Source organism: Nycticebus coucang, chromosome X, assembly GCF_027406575.1.
Source record: "Nycticebus coucang isolate mNycCou1 chromosome X, mNycCou1.pri, whole genome shotgun sequence".
Lineage (NCBI taxonomy): Eukaryota > Metazoa > Chordata > Mammalia > Primates > Lorisidae > Nycticebus > Nycticebus coucang.
In genome coordinates this window covers 75,263,718-75,289,438 of record NC_069804.1, presented here as the reverse complement: position 1 = coordinate 75,289,438, position 25,721 = coordinate 75,263,718, and the positions used below count along the sequence as shown (strand labels likewise).

At 41.1% G+C, this 25,721-nt stretch overlaps 1 protein-coding gene across 2 annotated transcripts in view; it reads left to right on the top strand.

Annotated features, from left to right (window-relative positions):
* The window catches only part of OPHN1 (oligophrenin 1), a 721,258-nt gene that overhangs the window by 368,908 nt on the left and 326,629 nt on the right, over nt 1-25,721 (top strand). The gene's annotated exons all lie outside the window — the stretch shown is intronic.

The window sequence follows — 25,721 nt, the reverse complement described above, 5'->3', positions numbered from 1 at the left end:
ATCATATTGAGTATTACCCTTAACAAATATGAAGTGACCATTCTTGTCCTTCCTTACTTTTGTTGGTTTAAAGCCTATTGAGTCTGCAAATAGAATTGCAAAACCTGCTTTTTTCTGGTTACCATTTGCCTGAAATATGGATGCCCATCCTTTGACCCTGAGTCTGTATTTGTCTTTTAAGTTAAGATGTGACTCTTCTAAGCAACAGATGTCTGGTCTGAGTTTTTGTATCCAGTCAGCTAACCTATGTCTCTTTAGAGGACAGTTTAAGCCATTCACATTAATGGAGGTTATTGATAAGTTTGGTGAAATTTTGGGTATCGAGTTTTTCAAAAGTCCGGTGGATGAATTTAATCTTTTCACCATTGTAGATGTTGGAGTGTGATCAGGAGTTTCTGAGTGAGTTTACGTTTGTAGTAGAGGATTGGGTTGGTCATTACAGAGGATAGGTCTGAGAATATCCTGAAGTGCTGGTTTGGTTGTGGCAAATTTCTTCAACATATGAATGTTGTTAAAGTATTTAATTTCTCCATCATAGATGAAACTCAGTTTAGCTGGGTACAAGATCTGGGGTTGAAAGTTATTTTGCTTTAGGAGATTAAAAGTCGATGACCACCCTCCTCTGGCTTGAAAAGTTTCAGCAGAGAGATCTGCAGTCATTCTAATGTTCTTACCTTTGTAGGTAATGGCTTTCTTTCACCTGATAACCTTGAGAATTTTCTCCTTCATGTTGACTTTAGTGAAGCTAATTATGATATGTCTGGGGCATGACTTATTGGGGTTGAATAGTGCTGGAGTTCTGAAACTGTCTGCTATCTGAATTTCAGAATCTCTAGGCATGTCTGGAAAATTCTCTTTCATAATTTCATGCAGAAAGGCCTCTGTGCCCCTCGATGCCACTTTATCATTTTCCGGAACTCCTATTATTTGTATGTTTGCCTTCTTCAAATTATCCCAGAGCTCTCTAAGAGAAAGATCCGTTTTTGCTCTCCATTTCTCTTCCCCTTTGAGAGTTTGGGAGCGTTCGAAGGCTTTATCTTCGATATCAGAAATCCTTTCTTCTGCTTAGTCCATTCTGTTGCTGAGGGATTCTACTGTATATTTCATATCTTTAAGGGCTGCAAATTCTTGCTTCAGTGTGTCTAAGTCTTTGGTGGTTTTGTCTTTAAATTCATTAAATTCTTGAGACAACTTTTGAATTTCTCCTCGGATTCCTAATTCCATTTTATCGATCTGGTATGCAATCCAAATTCTGAATTCGATTTCGGACATGTCTGCCAGTTGTTTATGAATGGGATCTTCAATTACATCCGCCATTTCTTTTCTTGGGGGGGGTGTTGATGTATTCTGGTTATTTGTGTTACCGGAGTTTTTCTGCTGATTCCGCCCCATGGTTGTTTTACTCCCTTTGATTTTTCCCCTAGGGTTTTGTTGAGGGCCCGTTCAGTGTTGTAGCCTGAGAGACTGGGGCCCTGTCTGATGTGGTGCGGCTGAGTGGTTCTGACTTCTTGTCAGCTGTCTTCTGTTTGACCTCAGTGAAGCACTTACTTTGGGTTGAAGTCTCAGTTCTCTGATTCGGCCCTACCCTGGATGTTTCCGGGGTCTGTGAGTCACCTCAGGCAAATCCTATTCTCAGGGGTGGCCCCCTGTGGTTGCCCAGGGAGGCAGGGGGTATGGCTTCAGCCACCTCAGGAAACTGCTGCTCTTATGTGGGTCTCTCCCAGCCTCACTCCTGTGTCCCAGAGTCAGGACTGACAAGCCGCAGTTCGGGCACTGTCCACGCCACGCCCCAACAAATCCCTCAAGAATCTGGACTCCTGGGGGGACAGGCCTCCAGATCGCAGAGTGTGGGTGGGGTGGGGTGCTGGGAACTCAGAGCCACCGGCAGCAAGCTTACTCCTTTTCTCCCAATGTTTGGCTCCACTGCACCGCTGCAGCCCAAGCCTCCACTTCAGAGTGAGGGGGGGTGGGGGAGTGGCTGGAGCCCAGGACCGCCAAGCAGACTCAGCTCCTCCCAGTTCCCTGCCCGGCCACACGGCAGACGCTCAGGTCTCCAGAGCACAGAGCGAGGGCAGGGAGAGCTCCAGGAGCCCAGAGCCAGCCGGGGCTCCGAGCCGCAGGGAGCCCAGTGGGCAGCGAATAAATTTAGTTCATCCCAGACTCTCTCCTGGTTGTACCGCCACAGCTCAAGCCTTCAGGCTTCAGAGTTGGGGCGGAGTGGAGGGAGCGGCTGGAGCCCAGTACCACCAGGCAGCGAACAGAGTTGGCTACCCCCAGTTCCTTGCCCAGCCACATGGCAGGCGTTCACATCTCCAGACCACAGAGTGAGGGCGGGGGAGCGCCTGGAGCTCAGAGCCAGTAGGGGCTCCGAGCCGTAGGGAGCCCGGTTGATGGCGAGCAGATTCAGTTTCTCCCGGTCTCTCGGTTTTACTGCCGCAGCTCAAGCCTTCAGGCTTCAGAGTGGGGGTGGGGTGGAGGGAGCGGCTGGAGCCAAGAACCATGCAGGCGTTCAGGTCTCCGGACCACAGAGCGAGGGCGGTGTGAGCACCGGGAGCCCGGAGCCAGAGCCCAGTCGGCAGCGAACAAATGCAGTTTCTTCCAGTCTCTTGCCTGGTTATACCGCCGCAGCTCAAGCCTTCAGGCTTCAGAGGGGGTGCGGGGTGGAGGGAGTGGCTGGAGCCCAGAACCGCACAGGCGTTCATGTCTCTGGACCACAAAGCGAGGGCGGGGTGAGCGCCGGGAGCCTGGAGCCATAGCCCAGTTGGCAGCGAGCAAATTCAGTTTCTTCCAGTCTCTTGCCTGGTTATACCACCGCAGCTCAAGCCCTCAGATCTCAGAGTGGGGGTGGGGTGGGAGGGAGCGGCTGGAGCCCAGAACCGCTGGGCAGCAAACAGACTCGGCTATCCCCAGTTCCCTTTCCGGCCACACGGCAGGCGTTCAGGTCACCAGACCACAGAGTGAGGGCGGGGGAGCGCCTGGAGCTCAGAGCCAGCAGGGGCTCCGAGCCGTAGGGAGCCCGGTCGACAGTGAGCAGATTCAGTTTCTCCCAGTCTCTCGCCCGGTTGTACTGCCGCAGCTCAAGCCTTCAGGCTTCAGAGTGGGGGCCGGGTGGAGGGAGCGGCTGGAGCCCAGAACCGCACAGGCGTTCAGGTCTCTGGACCACAGAGCGAGGGTGGGGTGAGCGCCGGGAGCCTGGAGCCAGAGTGCAGTCGGCAGCGAGCAAATTCAGTTTCTTCCAGTCTCTTGCCTGGTTATACCGCCGCAGCTCAAGCCTTCAGGCTTCAGAGTGGGGGCGGGGTGGGAGGGAGCAGCTGGAGCCCAGAACCGCTGGGCAGCGAACAGACTCGGCTATCCCCAGTTCCCTGCCCGGCCACATGGCAGGCGTTCAGGTCTCCGGACCACAGAGTGAGGGTGGGGGGAGCGCCAGGCACTCAGAGCAGCTGGTAGCGAGTTCGACTCAGCTATATGCCTGGTTGTATTGTTGCCCAAGGAGGGCTTCTGCACCTCGCCTCGTGGAAGCACCAGCCTGGTGAGGGTCTCCCTCCGCTGACTGTCCTCACCTCTCTCCCGTGCCCCAGAATCAGCGCTGACCAGCCGCAGCTCGGGGACTGTTTCTCCTCTTTAGGAGTCACCCAAGAATCCGAACTCCTGGGGGACAGGCTTTCAGACCTCAGAGAGAGTGGAGGGAAGTGCTGGGTGCTCAGAGTTGCCGGCAAAGGATATTTACAGATTTATACAGTTTTATGCCTGGCAGGAGAACGCCTAGGCATCCTAGTAAGGGAGGTAGGTCCAGTTTGTAGTAGGTCTCTCCCATGAAGTGTAGTGGGATGGCCTTTGATTTCTGCCCTTTTGTTTGTGGGGCCCTTAAGCCGATCAGGTGGGGGAGGGGGGACTCCCATCCGCTTGGTGATGGGTTTTGTACCTTTTGTTTGCTTCCTTGTGGTCGCAGCTCTCCTCAGCGGGGTTGATGTGCATTCTTCAACTTTCTCACTTGGTGTTGCTGGAATCCATCAGGTTACTTGCTAAATTTTCGTCCCCTAACTCTCCTTCAGGACGGGAGCCTCTGTGGAAAGCTGGCTTCAGTCCGCCATCTTCCCTTCATCCGATGAAGAAGAAATTCTTAAGCAAAAATGAACCACAGCCTAAATATTTTGAAAATCTTTAGCCTGTTTTTACTGCAAAGAATAAGAAAGCAGATTCTATGGAGAGCACTAAGAATGAGGCTGATTGATCTCTTGTTAAGGTTAGAATGGGTATGAACCAAGAATTAACCTCTTCAGGTGGAACCAATGATAGATATTGCCAGTTGAAATAATAAAGCAAAATCATTTGAAATCTGTGGATAGGTCATGGGGGGATGAACTTATCCTCAAAGAATATTTTCCTCCAGGGTGTACTGTATAGACAGATTCCAGCTGATTTTTCCGGCTGATGCAATTCACTCTCTAGATCCCATTTGTAGGCCAGTGAACTTTAGTTTGTTCAACTAAGATGACTGGGTGTCTAAATAACCAGAATCTTTGGGCACTATGGCTTATGCCTGTAATCCTAGCACTCTGGGAGGCCAAGGCAGGTGGATTGCTTGAGCTCATGAGTTTGAGACCAGCCTGAGGAAGAGCCAGATCCCATCTCTACTAAAAATAGAAAAACTAGCCTAGTGGACACTGTCTGTAGTCTGAGCTACTTGGGAGGCTGAAGCAAGAGGATTGCTTGCATCTAAGAGTTTGAGGTTACTGTGAGCTATGATGCCATGACACTATCCATGGTGACAGAGTAAGACTTTGTCTCAAAAAAGAAAAAAAAAATTCAGAATCTCTAAGTGAGTTATTTTCTTTTTCTTTCTTTTTTTTTTCTGAGACAAAGTCTCAAGCTGTCACCCTGGGTAGAGTGCTGTGATGTCATAGCTCACAGCAACCTCCAACCTCCAACTTGGGCTTAAGTGATCCTCTTGCCTCAGTTTTTCTGTTTTTAGTAGAAACGGGGTATCAGATTTGCACAGGTTGGTCTCAAACCCGTTTGCTCATGCAATCTACCCGCCTCAGCCTCCTAGAGTGCTAGGATTACAGGCGTCAGCCACCATGCCTGGCTGAAGTGAGTTATTTGCTAAAGAGAGAAGTTACCATTAGATTAGCCATCCTATGATGCTTTGGGTATCAAATTCTTTTATTTGAGACAGGGTCTTGCAATTTTGCCTGGGCCATAGGGCAGTGACTTCATCCTAGCTCAATGCAAGCTCAAATTCCTGGGCTTAAGCAATCCTCCTGCCTCAGCCTCTGGAGTAGCTTGCACTACAGAGTAGCTTGGACTACAGGGATGGTTCTGCAGTCACCACACTGGATTAACTTTTCTTTCTTTTTTTTTTTTTTGCAGTTTTGGCCAGGGCTGAGCTTGAACCCGCCACCTCTGGCATATGGGGTCGGCGCCCTACTCCTTTGAGCCACAGGTGCCGCCCCTAGTATTATTATTATTATTATTATTTGAGACTAAGTCTCACTATGTCGCCCTCAGTAGAGTGCTATGGCATCACAGCTCACAGCAACCTCAAACTTTTGGGCTTAAATGCTTCTCTTGCCTCAGCCTCCCAAGTAGCTGGAACTACATGCGCCCACCACAACGCCCAACTATTTTTGTTGCAATTGTCATTGTTGTTTAGTTGGCCTGGGCTGGGTTTGAACCCGCCAGCCTCGGTGTATGTGGCTGGCACTGTAACCACTGTGCTATGCACACCGACCCTAATTTTTCTATTATTTTCTTGCAGGTTTTAAGAGTTCTTTGTCCTTAAGTTCTAGATTTCTGTTTGGTTAACTTCTTAAATCCCTTCAATCATAACACATGCAAAGTTTGTGAACCCATTCCCATGTGTCCACTTTTGCTATCACTGTATTGGTAGGACTTATCTTTTCACTATTCCTTTTCCCATCATCATGCAACTTCCTCACCACCACCCCCGCCTTTGACCCAAAATCCAGGGAGGACAAATAAGGCTTTGTTCATAATGGCTCTTTTATCCTTCAATGCAGAATACTGGACTGCCCACCAGAGATGGCAAAATAATGACTCAATCATCTCCTCTAGACACATGACAGGGAGAGTATTTGTACCCTTTGATTCATATTTTTTGTGTCTTGTCATAGTTGCTCACAGTATGATGTTTTCAGTTCTTTTTTAAGGATGCTCTTGCCAGAAAGAACAGCCATTGAATTGATTCTTTTTGTGATTTATGAGGGGATGAAGGCCAAATTGTCTAAGACATCTGAGTGTGCATTTAACCCACTTCTTAGAGAGTGGGAGCTGGCCTTGCACCTCTAATACAGTGTGTTCTTACCCAACAGATGACAGGCAAGAGGGCAGTGACAGCAGGTTATGGATGTGCTAGTCTTATTGTTGTTTCTTCTCCATAAACATAGTTCACAGGAAGAACTTTATTATTTTTTTTTGAGACAGAGTCTGACTTAGTTGCCCTTGGTACAGTGCCGTGGCGTCACAGCTCATAGCAACTTCAAACTCTTGGGCTTAAGAGATTCTCTTGCCTCAGCCTCTTGAGTAGCTGGGACTACATGTGCTGCCACAATGACCTGCTATTTTTTTTTTTTTTTTTTTTTGGAGACAGAGTTTCACTTTTTCACCCTCAGTAGTGTGCCATTGTGTCTTAGCTCATAGCAAGCTCTAACTCTTGGGCTCAAGCGATTCTCTTGCCTCAATCTCCCAAGTAGCTGGGACTATGGGTGACTGTTATAGCACCTGGCTATTTTTAGAGATGGGCTCTCGCTCTATGTCGAGTTGGTCTTGAACCCATGAATTCAGGCAATCCACCTGCCTTGAACTCCCTGAGTGGTAGGATTACAAGCGTGAGCCACCGTGCCAGGCCCTGCCCTGCTATTTTTTAGAGATGGGTTCTTGCTCTTGTTCCAGCTGGCCTGGAACTCCAGAGCTCAGGTGATCCACCTGCCTCAGCCTCCCAAGTTATGGGATTACAGCTGTGAGATGCTGCGCCCAGCCAGGAAGAACTTTAAGGATGACTGTTTTGTGGAAGAGACTGAAAAAAATACTGATAGTAAGGGTAGATGAAGCCAAAGGTATTAGTCTTGGCCAGTGCTTTCTCTTGGAAAGAGAAGGGGGAAACAGCAGTAGGCCCAGTGGCTCCTCACTCCTGTAATCCCAGCACTCTGGGAAGCTGAGGCAGGTGGATATTTTGAGCTCACAAGTTTGAGACCAGCCTGAGCATAAGTGAGACCCCTGTCTCCTGCCTCAGCCTCCCAAGTAGCTGGGACTACAGGCGATTACCACAATGCTTGAGCCTAAAAGCTGGAGGTATGAGCTATGACGCCACAGCACTCTACCCAGGGCGACAGCTTGAGACTCTGTCTCGAAAATGAATAAATAAAAAATAAAAGTGATTCAAACACCTTGCTTCAACACAAAGTGTTTGAGCAATAAAAACAAAAATAAAAATAACAATAACAATGAGAATGAAGGAACAGACGGAAAGAGACAGTCCTCAATGACAATTTGGCTGGGTGTGGTGATTCACGCATAATTCCTAGCACTCTGGGAGGCCAAGGCCAGTGGATTGCTTGAGCTCACGAGTTCGAGACCAGCCTGAGCAAAAGCGAGACTCTGTCTCTAGTAAAAATAGAAAAACTGAAGCAAGAGGATCATTTGAGCCCAAGTTGGAGGTTGCTGTGAGCTATGATGGTACAGCACTCTACGCAGGGTGATAGCTTGAGACTCTGTCTCAAAAAAAAAAAAATAGAGGAAGATTCAGGAGCAAATTTCCCAACAATGTCTTTAAAGAATCTGAATTTCACATTTTCCCTCATGTTTGGATCTTCATGACTATCAGAATTGATTAGCAGGTAGAATCTAGTAGTAAAGGTGCTTGAGAAGTAAGCTACATGATAGTAATTCATAAGTGATTTTAAAGTTAATAAGAACAATTTTAAGAGCCTTATAATTGTTATCTTATTGGTACTTGCTATATGCCATCTCAGTCAGGCATTATTGTCCACATGCTACAGATGGGGAAGTCAAGGCCTGTAATGGCAAAATATGAATAACTTGTCTAAGGGCACATACTTAGTAATAGAAGCTAGTTTCAAGTAGGTTTTTGTTACTCTGCAGTCTGTGCTCTTTCACCTACTGTGATCCCAGATTTTTTTTTGGCTGCTATGGGAAGGATTGAAAAGAAAGATCAATAAGGTCTACATATAACTGAATATGTATGTAATCATATTGTGGTATATTTTTATTACCTCAGCAATAAGGACAAAGCAGCTAGAACTGTTGTGTGGAGGCAGGGTCTCTCTATGTTTCCCAGGCTGTTTTTTTTTTTTTTTTTTTTTTTTAGAGATAGTGTCTCACTTTGTCACCCTTGGTAGAGTGCTGTGGCATCATAGCTCACAGCAACCTCCAGCTCTTGGGCTTAGCTGATTCTCTTGCCTCAGCCTCCTGAGTAGCTGGGACTACAGGCTCCCGCCACAACGCCTGGCTATTTTTTTGTTGCAGTTTGGCCAGGGCTGGATGTGAACCCGCCACCCTTGGTATATGGGGCTGGTGTCCTACTCACTGAGCCACAGGTGCCACCCGCAGCTAGAACTGTTGTATACCATAATAATGGTGAACCTGACATATATAAAGTCAAGTTAAGAAAAAAGCATCAAAAAAAAATTACCTTCTGTTTGGGTTCATTTTTTGTAAAGAGCAAAACCCAGCAAAACTAAATGATGGTGCTAGAAGCCAGGATAGTGGTTACCCCGAGTGGAGTTGTTACTGAGAAAAAAACAAATGGTAACAAGGAATTCTTCAAGGATGCTGGTACCATTTTGTTTTTTGATCTGGGTGCTGATGACATGAGCATGTTCAGTTTATAGAAATTTGACATTTATGTGTACTTTTCAGAGTATATATAATTTCAAAATAATTGAAAATAATTATTATCTCCTTATCATGTCTTCTATCAATGATCTAACATATGTACAGATAGGGAGGCAGGGACCAAGGGAAGCTTTTTGTATTTATCTTCATGATTATCTTCTTGTCTGGGACTTCCTCCCCTATTATGACTTTACTTTTTTTTTTTTTTGCTTCATCTGTAAATTTCTCTAAGGCATAATATATAGTACTATTTTTTTTGTAATGCAGTGGTTAAGACTGTAGAGCAAGATTACCTGGGTTTGCACATCACCTTCTCTAACTTGCTAGCTGTTGAGATTAGCCAAACACTTAACTTCGCTTGGCATTACTTTCCTTATCTGTAATATAGGATAAATTTTAGTGTTAGTTTAGGGATTAAATGTATTTATATATGTAAAACGTATAAATGTTTTTGACAACATATAAATGTTTGGTATTATTGCTTTTCTTATTTATAAAAATAGAATGATACTCCATCTATTGTACTTTGTTTTTGTTTTCTTAGTGGTGTAATTATGCCATCCATCTGCATTCATATATTTAACCCAAGTTTGCTTATTTTTTCTGTTACATGGTATTCTGTTGCAAGAGTATACGATCTTTTTGTAGGCATTATCTTGTTGGCTGATGAATCAATTGCTTCCATTTTTTTTCCTTTTTTTTCAATTGCTTCCATTTTTTAGATTAATGCAAACAATACTTCTTATTTTTTCTGTTACATGGTATTCTGTTGCAAGAGTATACGATCTTTTTGTAGGTATTATCTTGTTGGCTGATGAATCAGTTGCTTCCATTTTTTAGATTAATGCAAATAATACTTCTGTTAAAAGTATCTTACTTGTCTTCTTGTGTACTTGTAAAATTTTCTCCAGGATATATATCTAGAAATAAAATTTCTAATTTGTATTTTCTATGCATCTTTCTACATAGAATAACAAATTGATATCCAAACTGGTTGTATCTATTTATGTTATCACTTATCACCAGCAGTATAGAAGATTTTTCTTTGCTCTACATTCAAGGGAAACCATAAGTTAATTCAGAAAACTACAAGAGAATTTTGTTCAGCAAATGTTTATTGTATCTCTACTCTGTATACCAAAGGAATCAGTCATCTGTGGAAAACAAATTTATTTTCTAGTAAACAGAAAGGAACTCTACTTAATATCAAGTGAAATTACATATGTAAATTACCCAGCATACAGCGGACTCCTTTGCTCAAGCAATTTAGGAATATACCACAGATAGGCTGATGTTATTGATAAGATTCTGTTACAAGGTAACCAATGGCTAGAAAATAGAAAATTGGCCACATTCAGCCTGAATAGTAGAATGTTCAAAGGGAATATCATCCTGATTGTTTGTGACATAGAATGGATCCTGACCCAGGAAGAGGTCATGTATTTTCTTTGTCTCTTGCCATCTCCACTAGAGCAGAGGAAACTCTACTTTTAATATTAGCTAGATTCATAGTCAGCCCTGGAGTTGATAGGAGATGTGTGAAATAAAGAGCATATATATTTTTGAATTGGATTGTGAATTCCCTATTTTTTGAGGAAATGTTGTATTTTGTGTACGAATTATCCGCTAAAGTAGAATCTAGTCACACATTACTATATACTTGAAAAGTTCCTTGTGTGATGAAAACTGAATTTCAAATTTAATTTTAATTAACTGAAATTAAAATAGCTACTTGTGGCTTTTGGCTACCATGCGGGTCTAATAAATATTTAAAAATATTCTGTTTGTAGAGATAGATGTGAGTCTTAACTTGTGTTCAAAATCTACTATTTCTCATGGCCTATATTGCAATTTCATTTTCATAATACCCTATGAGGAAGATAACCTTTATTTTACAAATGAGGAATACAGCATTCAGGGAGGATAAGATACCTGCTCAGGATTACACACACTATAGATTTTTTTTTGGGGGGGGGAATATGATTTCATTTAAAATGGGTAGTTTTTTCTTAGGATCATACTTATGCCCTTAACAGATTTCTTTTTTTTTTTATATTATTAAATTATAGATGTGTACATTAGTGCAGCCAAGGGGTACAATGTGCTGGTTTCATATACAATCTGAAATATTTTCATCTAACTGTTTAACATAGCCTTCATGGCATTTTCTTAGTTGTTGTATGAAGACATTTGAATTCTGCATTTAGTAAGTTTCACCTGTACCCATTCTAAGATGCACTGTGGGTGTGGCCCCACCAATTACCCTCCCTCCACCCCAACCTCACCCCTCCTCTCCCCTCCCTTGGCCCTTTCCCCATATTCTTGTGCTATAGTTGGGGTACAGCCTTCATATGAAAGCTATAAATTAGCTTCATAGTAGGGCTGAATACATTGGATACTTTTTCTTCCATTCTTGAGATACTTTGCTAAGAAGAATATGTTCCGGCTCCATCCATGTAAACATGAAAGAGGTAAAGTCTCCATCTTTTTTTAAGGCTGCATAATATTCCATGGTATACATGTACCACAATTTATTATTCCATTTGTGGGTCGATGGGCACTTGGGCTTCTTCCATGACTTAGCAATTATGAATTGGGCTGCAATAAACATTCTGGTACAGATGTCTTTGTTATATTGTGATTTTTGGTCTTCTGGGTATATGCCTAGTAAAGGAATTATAGGATGGAATGGCAGGTCTATTTTTAGATCTCTGAGTATTCTCCAAACATCCTTCCAAAAAGAACATATTAGTGTGCATTCCCACCAGCAGTGTAGAAGTGTTCCCTTTTCTCCACATCCACACCAACATCTCTGGTTTTGGGATTTTGTTATGTGGGCTAAGCTTATTGGAGTTAGGTGATATCTCAAAGTAGTTTTGATTTGCATTTCTCTGATGATTAAGGATGATGAGCCTTTTTTCATGTGTTTGGCCACACTATAGATTTTAAAACCCAGGTTTATCTGCTTTCTCCAAGTCTATGTCTTCATCATGAATGGTGCAATGTGAATGTGTTCCTCCTACTTAGCTCTAGCTATAAACCAGGAATACTTAAAATTGCATGCCTTCTAACACAGATAATTCTATATTCTTAACTTCTAGTTTGGATTAATATATGTTTTTATGGAAGCTTCAATACAGGCGAAATATTGTGGGCTCCTATTTAGACAGTTGCAATGAAGCAAATATCACAACAAAGTGAATATTGAATAAAGTGAGTCACCATTTTTTTTGGTTCCTAGTGCCTATAAAAATTATGTTTGCACTTACTGTAGTCTATTCAGTATGCAATGGCATTATATCTAAAAAAGAAACTATATAGTTTAATTAAAAAACACTTTATTGCTAAATATATGTTGACTCAGAGACACAAAGTGAACACATACTGTTGGCAAAAATTCATATGCTTAACACTATATTGCCATAAACCTTCTATTTGTAAAAATGTAATGGCTGTGAAGTGCAATAAAACAAAGCACAATAAAATGTGGTTTACCTGTGTATCAAGGAACTTTGGTAATAACTTTCTGTAGTAGGGTATTAGAGAGGGATAATAAGTGTCCAGGAGCAAAGTGACTGAATGAGTCAGTTGGGTTGTTAACTTGCAGTGAAAAACTGTTTCTAACATTGGATTATATTAGTATTAGTTAAGGTTCTCTAAAGCAACAAGATGATGTGTGTGGAGGAGATTTGGCTCAGTTTATTGTAGGGGCTATCAAGTCTAAAGTACCCAGGGAAGAGTTGATTTTACAACTTAATTCTAAAGGCATTCCTCTTCCTCAAGTGACCTGAGTCGTCTTCTCCTATGGTATTTGGCTAACTGTATAAGGCCACAGACATTCTAAAGGTTAATCATATTTCACCAAAGTTTATGGTATGATGGCTTACACCTGTAATCTAGCACTCTGGGAGGCAAGGGTGGGAGAATCCTTGAGCTCAGCAGTTTGAGAACAGCCTGAACAATAGCGAGACCCTTTCTAAACATAGAAAAATTAGATTAATGTGTTAAAGGTAAGGGCTGGAGAGAAGGTGGCAATTTTTACTTTGTATTTTTTGATCTTTATTATGTCAATCTCATTTCCCTAGGTCTACTAAAATGCTGCCTTTTATTTATTGAAAGGCATTTTAGCGTGGTTTATGTGTAATGTCAAATAAAGAATATTTAATACTTCTCTGATTTTATAGACAATCTATAAGGTCATTCTTTTAAAAGTCAATATGTCAAGAAATTACAAATTAAACTTTTTAATTATTTACTACCTAAAAAATGTTATTTGGATTAAACTAGTTAGTACATGTAAAGCCATAAAGCACATAGAATGGTGCCTGGAACATAATAAGCATTAAAAGTAATTTCTTTTCACCCATGATTGTTAAGAGTTACTTGGATCCTAGCAGAAGGGAAATTAAGACCTAGGTTGTACAACAAAAATAAAGTATCATTGAGGCCTAAATCCCCAAACCCTGGAAAATAAGTGGCATATAGAAGGCCTTAAAGTAAAAGACAGCTTGGAAGAGGGGACAGAACGTTCTTAGTGACTGGAAAGGGTAGGACTGAGCATGACCTTTAAGAAAAGCAGCCCAATTGTGGGAAGATGGCTGACTAGAAGTAGCTTTTGCCAGAGGCTTGTGCCCAAAGGGAGAGATATTGGACTGAAGTGGATAGAAGCTGAATGAGAGGAGCTCCATACTGAGAGGACTGCATGAGGTACACATCACCCAGGCTGAACCAAGTGGCAGAAAAAAAAAGTGGAAGAAAAGCAACAGTGCAGCGGTGGCACTGCAATGGTGAAGAGTGAACTCATCAGGGACAATTTATAAATTCAACTAAAAAAGTATAATTAACATACTAAAAAAGAGAAAAAGAGGAAGAAGCTGAAAATATTCATGAGGAGGAATCAGCTAAAGAACTCTGGCAACATGAAATAGATCAATGCCTCCTGGGAATGTCAAAGAAAATACAACAGACAGTCCTATCTGCAGAGAAATTGCTGAAATGTCAGAAACAGAATTTAGAATATGGATGGCAAATAAGATAATTGGAATGGAAGAAAAGATGCAGAGAACCAAAAAATAGTTTAGAAGTTGTCTCAAGAAATTAATGAATAAAAAAAAAAGAAATTAATGAATTCGAAGACGAAGTCACCAAGGATATGGACATAATGAGGAAAGGTATAGCAGAGCTTAAGGAATTGAAAAAGGTATTTGAGGAGCTTCAAAATACAATAGAGTCTCTCAGAAATAGAATTGAGCAGTGTGAAGAAAGAGTCTCAGATGAAGAAGACAAGACTTTTGAACTATCCCAAGCATTCCAAGAGGCAGAAAAATGGAGTTATGAATTCCAAGAAATCAAACATCAAAATTATAGGGATACCTGAAGGAGAAGAAGATGGTCCCAAAGGTACAAATTCTCTGCTCCAAGACATTATGGTGGGGACCTTCCCCAGTAATGCAAGAGACACAGAAATTCAGATAGTAGATAGTTTCAGAACCTCAGCACAACTCAATCCAAACAAAGCATCTCCTAGACATATTGTAATTAATTTTGCCAATGTTAATATGAAGGAGAAACTTCTGCAAGCAGCTAAGTGTACAAAAAGTATTACTTACAAAGGGAAAAGCATAAGGATGACTGCAGGTCTTTCAGCTGAAACTTTCCAAGCCAGAAAAGGATGGTCATTGACCTTCAGCCTTCTTAAAACAATTTCCAGCCCAGGATCCTATACACTGCTAAACTGAGTTTCATTTGTGATGGAGAAATCAAATACTTCACTGACATCTACATGCTGAGGAAATTTCCCATGACTGGACCAGCTCTACAGGAAATACTCAGACCCATTCTTCATAACAAGCAACAGGAGGGTACACCACCAACTTAAACCTACCCAGAAAGTAAAGAACAAAGCCTACCTTCCACAGTGGTGAGTGGCATAAACTTAAGCTCTGGACTTCTGAAAAACAGGATGACCCAAACTCTGCCAAATCTATCAGTTCTCTCAATGTAAATAGTTTAAACTCTCCTTTAAAGAGGCATAGGCTAGCCAACTGGATACAAAAACTCAGGCCATATATCTGTTGCCTACAAGAAACTCACCTTACCTCAAAAGATAAAACAAGAGTCGGGCGGCACCTGTGGCTCAAAGGAGTACCGAACTGGCCCATATGCTGGAGGTGGCGGGTTCAAACCTGGCCCTGGCCAAAAACTGCAAAAAAAAAAAAAGAAAAAAAGAGAGAGATAAAACAAGACTCAGGGTGAAGGGATGGGCAACAGTATTCCAGGAAAATGGAAAGCAGAAAAAAGCTGGGGTTGCAATCTTCTATGCAGACATAATGGCATTCGAACCAACAAAAATAATGAAAGACAAAAATGGACACTTCATACTGGTCAAGGGAAACACAATATGAAGAGATTTCAATAGTTAACATCTATGTACCCTATCGGAATTCTCCTCGATATATAAAACAAACCCTAACTGATCTGTACGATATGATATCTTCCTATCCTATAATAGGTGGAGATTTTGACACCCTATTAACAGTACTGGACAGATCCTTCAAGCAGAAACTAAACAAAGAAATAGAGAGGAGGAGCAAGAGAGCGAATCAGGAAAACCATTAGGCTGAGCTATCATAGAGCAACTGAGAGAGGAGAGTCAGGTGGCATTTGGTGAGGAAACTTTGCCTGGAGCTGTGGCTTGGAGTGCACTGCGAGGCCGTGGGTTGCTGGTTGCTGTATGTGAGCTGGTGTGATGGGGTGGATGTCTGATCCACTAGGGAACTGAGGAGAGGTCCACTCAACCCACTGCCACTGAGAGGGGATACCTTGGAAGGGTGAGGTGTAGAACAGAGTTCTCAAAGAGACCTCAAGAATATACCTGTGAGGTCTTCCCCATGGTGACTCAGCTCTTAGGAATTTGTAAAAAATTAACTTCTTGGGACTTGGAGGCTGATGTTTGCTTCCACTTCTGTGAAAGCCTGCAATTCTGTAAATGTGGGAGCTCGCTTCTTCAGCTTGATTATAATTGACCAATGAGCAAGGTACCCTTGGTCTGGAACTTTTTGACTGGGGATAACAAGGAGACAAACGAGCCATTTGGGAAGTGCAGCCATTTTGAATTCTATGCTATGTGTTGAATAAAAGCCTTCTTCCTCTTAAAAAAAAGAAAGATAGAAAAATTAGCTGGGCCTTGTGGCAGGTGGCTTTAGTTCCATCTAGTTGGGAGGCTAAGGGAAGAGGATCACTTGAACACAGGAATTTGAGGTTGGTGTGAACTAGGCCTGGCATTCTAGTGTGGGGCAACAGAGTGAGATTCTGTGTACAAAAAAATGTTAATCTCAGGCCGGGTGCTATGGCTCATGCCTGTAATCCTAGCACTCTAGGAGGCCAAGGCAAGTGGATTGCCTGAGCTCATAGGATCGAGACTAGCCTGAGCAAGTACAGGATCCTGTCTCTAAAAAATAGCTGGGCATTGTGGCAGGTGCCTGTAGTCCTAGCTACTTGGGAGGCTGAGACAATAGAATCGCTTGAGCCTAAGAGTTGGAAGTTGCTGTGAGCTATGAGGCCATGGCACTCTACTTAGGGCGACAAAGGGAAACTGTCTCAAAAAGAAAAATGTTAATCTCATCTAAAAGCTACCTTTATAGAAAAATTTAGATTACTGTCTGAGCTAATATTTGGGTATTGTGGCCCATCCATGTTGACTTATAAAATTAACCATCAAATACCATCAGAAAGAACTCTTATTTGCTTAAGAACTCTGGAGGTAGGCAGTTACAAGTTTCGGTCAGTATCCTCTTTGTGTGATTCTTTTAGACTTTACCTCAAGTTCATCAAAAGAGGTTTACAGCTTAACATACCACATTATCACATTATCATTCCAAACATAAGGATGGAAAATGTTCTTTTCATGTTACATTTTTCTTTTATTCAGAGAGAAAAATAATATCTTCCCAAAGTCACCAGCAGACTTTTCCTTATATTAAATTGGCCTAGCTGATTGATTTCTAGTATGTATAAAAGTTATGTAGTCTATTAAGTATGTAATGGCATTGTACCTAAAAAATGTATGTACTTTAATTAAAAATACGTTGTTGCTAAAAATATGCTGACACAGAGGCACAAAGTGAGCACATGCCATTTGCAAAACAACTTTTGGGTCTATAATTGGGAATACTAAGATTCCCTCTCCATTTGGGAGAGGGGTTCACTTCTTTTGAGAACGTTGCTTGCCTGCCTGATTATTGGAAGAATTAGTAAGGAAGAAGATATACTGTTATGTTGGCAATGAATAGTGAATGTTACACTAGGTTAGAATAGAGAGAGTGGACCCTAACTAGGAACCTCTGAAATATACTCATAGTGTAAGAAAAAGAAAAATTCTGATTTTTGTGTCTGCATTACTTTCATAAATAATCACAAGGGTGCTTTTACCATATCTTGTATTCCAGAGATAGATTACATTGGAGAGAGAAAGTGACCTCTCCCAGTTACTAGAGGAAGCTCCTGGCAGAACAAGGATTAGAATCCATATTTTTCTTACTCTTATCTTCATGGTCTTTAAATCGTGTTTGGTGATTCAGCAGATATTTAGGCACTTTAAGACTTTACATGGGGTGAAGGGTGATGATTCATGTCTGTAATCCAAGCACTGTGGGAGGCTGAGGCAAGAGGGGTGTTTGAGGTCAAGAGTTCAAGACCATACTGAGAAAGAGTGAGACCTCATCTCTACAAAAAATAGAAAATTTAGCCAATTGTGGTGGTCTGCTCAAGACTATTCTGGCAAGAGCAAGACTCTGGTTCTTTAAAAAAGAACTTATGGGGCCAGGCGCTGTGGCTCATGCCTGTAATGCTAGCACTCTGGGAGGCTGATGCAGGTGGATTGCCTGAGCTCAGAGATTCAAGATGAGTCTGAGCCAGAGTGAGACCTTGTCTCTAAAAACAGCTGGGCATTGTGGCGGGTAGCTGTAGTCCCAGCCACTTGGGAGACTGAGGCAAGAGAATTGTTTGAGCCCAAGAGTTGGAGGTTGCTTTGAGCTGTGACACCACAAAACTCTACAAAGAGCAACAAAGTGAGACTCTGTCTCTAAAAACAAAAGCAAAACAAAACAAGCAAAAAAACTTACGGGAAATGATTCTTCCCTATATAATACAGGCCTATTGTGGATGTTAGTTTTTTAAGAAATTAAAGGAATTCAGCTTATTGCTGTCCATTTATATTTCAGTTTAGTAGCAGAAGTTTCATTGAAAGTGATTAGTCCATCCTAACTTTATAGATGAGGAAACTGAGGCTTAAAATGTCATGTAAATAACCCAGGGACACAGTTTGTTACTGTGGGAAATGGGACCAAAAACCCAGGTCACTAGACTCTGAGGTAGATGCATTCACATTTTTCTTTAAGTAGATTCCATAAACATGACATTTTACACAGTGTTCTATGAGTTCTATATATACTCAAAGCCATTACAATATTATGATGAGATATGCAGAACTTTAGATAAGGTGATACTATGGAGATAATCTTGTAGGCTCTGCATCATGACCTTCATTTAACCCTTTCCTGCTCTACCCATTTCCTTCCAAAGAGAATCAGGTATACCTTTCTGCATCTGTCTTTTTTTTTGAGACAGAGTCTCACTATGTCATCCTCTGTAGAGTGCTGTTGCATCAAAGCTCACAGCAACCTTCAACTCTTGGCTTTAAGCACTTCTCTTGCCTCAGTCTCCCCAAGTAGCTGGGACTACAGGCACCCACCACAATGCCTGGCTGTTTTTTGTTGTAGTTGTCATCGTGGTTTAGCTGACCCAGGGCAGATTCAAACCCGCCACCCTTGGTGTATGTGGCTGGCGCCATAACCATTGTGGTACAGGTGCCTAGCCACATTTTTTTTTTATCTGTTAAAAATGTGGGGGAATCAGGAGGAGCAAGATGGTGGCCGAGTAACAACTTCCTTGCAACTGGGCACAGTGAGACTGGGGAGAGAAGATTCCAGGCATCTCTGGCTGGTGGGATCTGCCCAGAAACATCCCTTTGGGGACACAGGGAGTCAGTGAGAAACTTCTGGACCCCATGAGGAGGACAAAAGCAGTGGAGTACTGGCAAGTGGTTGTGTGTGTTCGTTCTGTCTAATCCCGCCGGCAGCTGTAAGTACACCAGGAGTGAGATTGCAAACTGGAAAGGCCTTACCTGTAAGCTGTTTTGTTTTATTTGGACATGGCACTTAGTTGAACTAACTTGGGAGAACTTGGGCAAGATTGAAGAGGACTTTAAGCATTGTCTACAGCTCAAGACTGAGCTGCTAAGCCGGATGGATCTAATAGTGTTCAGCTGTGGGCCGTGTGGAGCCATTGTGGGAGAATTGCCCTGTCTCTGCCCTTAGGGTCGCAGAACAAGAATCAGGCAGGAGACCCTGGGCGAGTAATCTAGTGATTGAGCAGCCTAAAGGTGGGAACTGAGATGCCTTACAGCCTTGGCCCTCAGGGGCATAGAGTGAGACCAGTTTTGGCACACTGGGTAAGTGGACAGCCACTTCAGGAGTGATCCCAGTGACAGTTCCTTTCCTGGGAAAGCTTCTGCTTAGCCAAGGTTAGCAGTTTAAAATGCCTTTTAAGTGGGCTGAGGAGAGATTTAGGTTCTCCACCCTGCGGTGTTTGAGAAATCAGCAGAGGCCTGCAGTATCCATCTTGTATAGCTGTATCAGCATTGTGATTAACATCTCATACCCCAGAAGATCACTTGTCGCCCAGGCAATATTCAGCAAGAAATATATACTGCTTTGGTTTTGGTATTTTTTCTTTTTATTTCAACATTTTCCCTCTAGATTTTTCTTTCTATTTTCTTTTTCTTTCTTCATTTACCTAGTTGAAATATAATTTTCCATTGTCTCCTTCTTTAACAATTAGAACTTTATTTTTGCTAGTGTTTCTACACCTATTATTTGGTTTTTCCCCTAATTTTGTCCCATAAAGTTTTCTGTTTGCTTGTTTTGGTTTGATTTATAGCATTTTTTTCTTTCCTCTCTTCTTGTTGGAGGTGAGATACTGTGTCTGAATAGGTTAGCAAAGAGCTGCTGACCTGAAGGGAACCACCCAACCTGGCACCTCCAGAGGTTGGGGGTTTTTAAGGTTTGGTCAAAACACCCTACTGTACACTTATATTCCTCCTGTCTCCCTCTTTCTGTGCCTCTCTTCTTTTTGTCGATATTACCTTTTACTCACCCCTCTCCTTTCTCTTTTTTCTTTTCTTCTTCTTTTTCTTTTTCTTTTTTCCCTTCTTGCTCTTCAATCTTCTCATCCTTCTGGTGCTATACCAAAAGGACTCATCAAAACCCTCGTCCAGAGGCATGGTAACTTAAACAGCAAGAGGAAGTGAAAGGCAAATTAGGGCAAGGAAACAGATGAAAGAAAACACTCATGAGGAAGAATCAGCAGAAAAATCCTGGCAACATAAAAAGTCCAGAGCAACCCATTCAAGGGACCGTGAGGTAGCTACTGCAGAGGATTCCACCAATAAAGACATGTTAGAAATTACAGAAAGGGAATTAAGGATACAGATTATAAAAACAATGAAGGAAATGATGGAAACAATGAAGGAAATTGCTGATAAAGTGGCAAATAACCAAAAGGAAATCCAAAAACAGAATCAATAAATAATATGAAGAATATAGAAAAGATATAGCAGAGCTGAAGGAACTGAAGCAGTCAATTAGGGGACTTAAAGATGGAATAGAAAGTATCAACAACAGATTAGACCATTCAGAAGAAAGAATCTCAGAGGTAGAGGACAAAGCTCTTGAGATAACTCAGATAGTTAAAGAGGCAGTAAAGAAGCCAGAGAAAGAATGTTCACTGACAGAATTATGGGACTCTATGAAGTATTCAAACATACAAGTTATAGGTATCCAAGAAGGGAAAAAAGAATGCCCCAGGGGTATGGAAGCCATACTACAGAATATTATAAATGAAAATTTCCCAAATATCACTAAAGATTCTGGCACACTCTTTTCAGAGGGATATCGGCGTCCAGGTTGCCTCAACTCTAACCAAGCTTCTCCAAGACACATTGTGATGAACCTGTCCAAAGTCAAGACAAAAGAAAAGATTTGTCAAGCTGCCAGGAGTAAGTGCCAGTTGACCTACAGTTGCAAATCCATCAGTGTGACTGCAGACTTCTCTAATGAAACTTTTCAAGGCAGAAGACAATGGTCATCTACCTTTAAACTGCTTAAACAGGACAATTTCCAGCTCAGAATGCTATATTCTGCTAAGCTAAGCTTTAAAACTGATGGAGAAATCAAATCTTTTACTGATATGCAAACATTGAGGAAATTTGCACAACAAGACCAGTTCTCCATGAAATACATTAACCTGTTTGACACACTGACCAGCACAATGGACCATCAGCAAAGTAAGCAACCAGAGATTAAAGCACAGTACCTAGTTTCCACAATGATGCAAAAGATAAAACTAAGCAGTGGAGTCTCACAAAATAAGATGAATAGCACACTACCATGCTCATAAATTATCTCAATAAATGTTAATGGCTTGAATTCCCTACTGAAGAGGCATAGAAGGGTTGATTGACTTAAAAAACACAAGCCAAAGGGGCGGCGCCTGTGGCTCAGTGAGTAGGGCGCCGGTCCCATATGCCAAGGGTGGCGGGTTCAAACCCAGCCCCGGCCAAACTGCAACCAAAAAATAGCCGGGCGTTGTGGCTGGCGCCTGTAGTCCCAGCTACTCGGGAGGCTGAGGCAAGAGAATCACTTCAGCCCAGGAGTTGGAGGTTGCTGTGAGCCGTGTGACGCCACGGCACTCTACCCAAGGGCAGTAAAGTGAGACTCTGTCTCTACAAAAAAAAAAAAAAAAAAAAAAAACACAAGCCATACATTTTCTGTCTGCAGGAAACACAACTAGCTTCAAAAGACAAATTAAAACTCTGAGTGAAGGATTGGAAGACAATTTTCAGGCAACTAGAATTCAGAAGATTAGAGAATTTGCAATCTTATTTTCAATACATGTGGATTTAAAGCAACTAAAGTAAAAAAAGAGTGTGATGGTCACTTTATATTGGTCAAGGGAAAAATACAACATGAAGACATTTCAATTCTAAATATTTATGTACCCAATTTAAATGCTCCCAGATTCTTAAAACAGACCTTATCGAGTATGAGCAACATGATATCCTATAACACCATAATAACAGGGGACTTTAACACTCCTCTTACAGAGCTGGACATATCCTCTAAACAGAAATTAAACAAATATATAAGGGACATAAATGAGACCCTAGAAGAACTGTGCTTGATAGATGCATATAGAACACTCCATCCCAAAGATAAAGAACATTCATTCTTCTTATCGCCCCATGGAACACTCCAAAATTTATCTTATCCTAGGACACAAAAGAAAAAAGATTCAAATGTATTGAAATTTTACCTTGTATCTAATCAGACGTCAAGGCACTAAAGGTGAAACTCAACTCCAACAAAAACCGTCAGCCCCACACAAAGGCATGGAAATTAAACAAACTTCTGTTGAATGATATTTGGGTGCAGCAAGAAATAAAAGAGGAAATCATTAACTTTCTTGAGAATAACAACAATGAAGACACAAGCTATCAAAACCTGTGGGATACTGCAAAAGCAGTTCTGAGAGGAAAATTTATCACATTAGATGCCTACATTTGAAAAACAGAAAGCGAGAGCATCAACAAACTCACAAGCCATCTTATGGAATTGGAAAAAGAAGAACAATCTAAGCCTAAACCTAGCAGAAGAAAATAAATATCCAAAACTAAATCAGAGACCAATGAAACTGAAAACAAAATAATCATTGAGAAAATTAATAAAACAAGGACTTGTTTGTTTGAAAAAATAAATAAAATAGACAAAACTTTGGCCAGACCAACTACAAATAGAAAAGTAAAATCTCTGGTAACCTCAATCAGAAATGCTAAAGGGGAAATAACAATTGATGCCACATAGATACAAGAGATCATCTCTGAATACTACCAGAATCTCTAGGCCAGAAATTTGGCAATGTGAAGGGAATGGATCAATATTTGGAATTACACCCTCTCCCTAGACTTAGCCAGGAAGAAATAGAGCCCCTGAACAGACCAATTTCAAGCTCTGAGAGCAAAGAAACAATAAAAAATCTTCCAACAAAAAAATGCCCTGGTCTGGATCAGTTTGCATGAGAGTTCTATCAAACCTTCAAGGAACAGCTTATTCCCGTACTGCAGAAATTATTTCTAAAAATTTAGGAGGAAGGAGGAATCTTCCTTAACATGTTCTACAAAGCAAACATCAGCCTGATAACAAAACCAGGAAAAGATCCAACTAAAAAGGAGAATTTCAGACCAATTTCACTAATGAATATAGAAGCAAAAATTCTCAACAAAATCCTAGCTAATAGATTACAACTTATCATCAAAAAAGTCATATATCGTGATCAAGTAGGTTTCATTCCATGGACGCAAAGCTGATTTAACATACACAAGTTTGTAAACGTTATCCACCATATCAATGGAAGCAAAAACAAAGACCATATGATCATCACAATAGAAGCAGAAAAAGCATTCGATAAAATCCAGCATCCTTTTCTAATTAGAACACTAAAGAGTATAGGCATATGTGGCACATTTCTGAAACAGATAAAAGCTATCTATGACAAACCCACAGCTAATATTTTACTGAATGGAGTAAAACCGAAAGCTTTTCCTCTTAGACCTGGAACCAGACAAGATTGTCCTCTGTCACCATTACTATTCAGCATAGTGCTGAAGTTCTAGCCAATACAATTTGGCAAGGCAAGGAAATAAAGGGCATCAAAATGGGAACAGAGGACAAACTCTTCCTCTTTGCTGATGATATGATCTTATACTGAGAGAACCCAAAGGACTCAACCACAAGACTCCTGGAAGTGATCAAGGAATACTGCAATTTCTCAGGATATAAAATCAATGTGAACAAGTCAGTAATCTTTGTATACACCAATAATAGTCAAGATGAGAGGCTAATTAAGGACACAACTCCCTTCACCATAGCTTCAAAGAAAATGAAATACCTAGGAATATACCTAACAAATGAGGTAAAGGACCTCTATAAAGAAAATTATGAATGAATGGAGTAAAACTGAAAGCTTTTTCTCTTAGAACTGGAACCATGTCCTCTGTCAACCTTACTATTAAACATAGCCCTGGAAGTTCTAGCCAATACAATTAGACAAGACAAGAAAATAAAGGGCATCCAAATCGGAGCAGAGGAGTTTAAACTCTCCCTCTTTGCTGATGATATGATCTTATACTTAGAGAACCCTAAAGACTCAACCACAAGACTCTTGGAAGTCATTAAAAAATATAGTAGCCAAGATGAGATATTAGTTAAAGACACAACTCCTTTCACCATAGCCCCAAAATAAATGAAATACTTAGGAATATACCTAATAAAAGAGGTGAAGGACCTCTATAAAGAAAATTATGTAACCTTAAGAAAGGAAATAGCAGAGGACTTAAACAAATGGAAGAACATACCATGCTCATATGTGGGAAGAATCAACATTGTTAAAATGTCTATACTTCCCAGAGCAATTTACCGATTCAACGCCATCCCTATTAAAATACCAACATCCTATTTTCAAGACTTGGAAAAAATGATTCTGCATTTTGTATGGAACCAGAAAAAAAACCTCACATAGCTAAGTCAATTCTTAGTAATAGAAACAAAGCTGGGGGAATCACCATACCGGATTTTAGGCTGTATTACAAGGCCATAGTGGTCAAGACAGCATGGTACTGGCACAAAAATAGAGACATTGACATTTGGAATCAAATAGACAACCAGGAAATGAAACCAACAACTTACAGCCACCTAATCTTTGATAAATCAAATAAGAACATCCACTGGGGGAAAGATTCCCTATTCAATAAATGGTGCTGGGAGAATTGGATATCCACATGTAAAAGACTGAAACTGGACCTGTACCTTTCTACACTCACAAAAAATTATTCAAGATGGATAAAGGACTTAAATTTAAGGCATGAAACAATAAAAATCTTCACATAAAGAATAGGAAAAACACTGGAAAATATTGGCCTGTGGAAAGATTTTATGAGGAAGACTGCCATGGCAATAGCAGCAACAGCAATAATAAAAAAAATGGGATTTAATTAAACTGAAAAGTTTCTATACAGCCAAGGAGACAACAACCAAAACAAATAGACATCCTACCCAATGAGAAAGGATATTTTCATATTTTGAATCATATAAAAACTTAATAACCAGGATCTATACATAACTTAAATTAATTCACAAGAAAAAAACCAACAATTCCATACATCAATGGGGAAGAGAGATGAATAGAATCTTCTCCAAAGATGACAGACAAATGGTTAGCAATCATATGAAAAAGTGTTCATCATCCCTAATTATTAGAGATAATTATTAAAACCATCTTCAGGTATCACCTAACCCCAGCAAGAATGGCCTATATCACAAAATCTCAAAACTGCAGATGCTGGCGTGGATGTGGAGAGAAAGGAACACTTTTATACTGCTGGTGGGACTGCAAACTAATACAACCTTTTTGGAAGGAAGTATGGAGAAACCTCAAAGAACTCAACCTAGACCTCCTGTTTGATCCTGCAATCCCATTATTGGTCATCTATCCAGAAGAAAAAAAAAACAACTTTTATTATAAAGACACTTGTACTAGGCTGTTTATCGCAGCTCAATTTACAATTGCCAAAATGTGGAAACAACCTAAATATCCTTCAATCCAGGAATGGATTGGTAAGCTGTGGTATATGTATACCATGCAATATTATTCAGCTGTAAAAAATGGAGATTTTG